Raw genomic sequence first — 2459 nt, 5'->3', positions numbered from 1 at the left:
AAATTAAAAATAGACCAGTGTATATATGAGAACTTATTATAGAATAACAAATGAAATGATGGCATTTGTGCCCAGTATTTCCAATAACAGAGCTTTTTTGTTTTTAAGATCTCCCTGCATAGGACTTCCCTCTCCTGGAATCCCAGGGCTGGGCCACTCTGCTCTCACCCGCTAATAGAATCGCTCTATTACAGTACTTTACTGTGGAGCAGGGCCTGGTAAACTACTAAATAGCATGCCAAGTGGGAGGTCTCACATCCCGCTTAGAATATATACTTAACTTTTCTAAAAACCAGAAATGAGCTGAGCGTGGTGTTCTGGACTTGCAACCAGAAACGAACAAAATGGTACCGACCAACAAACACCAAGACGCACGGACCGCCAATTGGAATTTAGGACGAGCCTTTATTCCTGGCCAGGGACTGACTGAGAGCCTCCATGCAGGGAAGGATCACACCAGTCCCGATCCAGGGACGAGAGCAGTTTTTATACCCTAAAACCGCATCCTGTTTGGTAAACACACTTCACATCTGTAACAATGAGGGGACTCTTTTTTTTTTTTTTATGGCAGGAACAATACATTCCGAGAATCTGGGAGGGGTAGAGCATTTAGGGGAAGAACAATACATTTCTGGAGTCCAGGAATGGCAGGGCGTTTACTACCAGTTTATGGTAAACATGGTAAACATGAAGATCTAACCCCACGGCAGGGGTGGGAACTGGGAATTAAACTAGAACCTTTGATGTCTGAGGTGGGGCTTTTACACTCTTTCCTCTACTGTATTTCTATGGTTGGGGGAGCAGGGTGCCGATGAATTGCACAGCAGTCAGTGCTTTCAGAGAAAAGAGCAACTTGTGAGTCCTAGCTAGCTGGGGAGCAGAGAACAGCAAATACACATAGTCTGGCTTTTGGCATTCCTCTCCATTCCCATAGCCTGAGGACAAGAAATTTTAGTCCAAAGAGACACCTCTTGAAAACAACAGTACTGACCGGGCGGGGTGGCTCATGGTTGTAATCCCAGCACTCCGAGGCTGAGGCAGATGGATCCTTGAGTTCAAGGCCAGCCTAAACTACAAAGTGAGTTCAAGGCCAGCTTGAACTGCATAGTGAGACCCTGTCTCAAAAGGACAAAAAAGAAAAAAGAGAGAGAGAGAAAAGAAAACAGCAGTACCTATGGGTAAGATACAACAAGGTTCCCTGGCGACAGGGAAAAAGCCAACATCAGGTCTGGATTATAAGGCAAGAACGTTCCCCTGAGGTGTACAACCAGCAGCACTCACTCACATGCTCAGAACCTCACAGAACACAAGCCATGGCCTGGCTTTGCACCCATCCCCCTGGACAAACATTTCCACCAACACAGATGAGGCTCCCAGGGGAAGGGCGGTGTGTAGGAGTTCCCAAGGTACAACGACATCTTAGGCAGCCAACACCATGAGAAATACCCAAAGAGTGAGTGATGAACATTAGATAAAACTCCACAGAGAGCTAGAACTGTTAATTTAAAATAAGCATAACAAGGCCGGGCGTGGTCACACTCACACCTATAATCCCCAGCAACCCAGGCACTTGGGAGTCTGACGCAGGAGAATCCTAGTTCAAGGCCAGCCTGGGCTACAAAGTAAACTCAAGGCCAGCCTGAACTACATAGGGAGACCCTGTCTCAAAAAGACAAAAAAAAAGAAAAAAGGCTGAGGCTGTAGCTCAGGGCAAAGGCCCTGTCTTCAATATCCAGCACAGAAAAATATAATTTGGGCAGGGGATATAGATCAGCGGCACAAACGCTTGCCTGGCAAGCACAAGGTCCTGAGTTTGATTCCCGGTACCAAAAAATAAATAAATAAATATGCAAATAAATAAATAAAATAAGCATAACAAACATCTTCAAAGATACAAAAGAACATAATTTATAAAATAATTCAAGACTAGGTTAAAAATCCAGGCATGGTGGCCCACACTTGTAACCCTAGCACTCAAGGAAGACAGCATAGCAAGTTTGAGCCCACCTGGGCAATTTAGCCAGATTCTGTCTCTAAATAAAAAATTAAAAGGGCTGGAGATATATATAGTTCAGAGATAGAACACCGTAGGCTTGAACCCCAGTACTCCAAAAAAAAAAAAAAAAATTTAAACAGTAGGTTAAAAAAAAAAGAATAACACACATCTGTAATGCCAGCACTTGGGAGGATGTGGCAGGAGGATTTCTATGAGTTTGAGACCAGCCTGGGCTACAAAATGAGCTCAAGGCCAACCTGCATAGTTGTTATAGGCAGCTGAGTTAGATAGAAATATTATAGGCAGTCAGACAAGGCCAGGCCCTCCAAGGAGCCAATATGGAAGACAAGATACCTTACAAATGGAGAAGTGGTAGGGGCTGGGGATTTAGCTCAGCAACAAAGCACCTCCCTGGCAAGCACAAGGTCATGAGTTCAATTCCTGGTACCAGAAGAAAAACAAA

This window comes from Chinchilla lanigera, unplaced genomic scaffold (genome assembly GCF_000276665.1).
Source record: "Chinchilla lanigera isolate Chin_1 unplaced genomic scaffold, ChiLan1.0 scaffold00007, whole genome shotgun sequence".
Classification (NCBI taxonomy): domain Eukaryota; kingdom Metazoa; phylum Chordata; class Mammalia; order Rodentia; family Chinchillidae; genus Chinchilla; species Chinchilla lanigera.
This window is presented reverse-complemented; position numbering follows the sequence as displayed.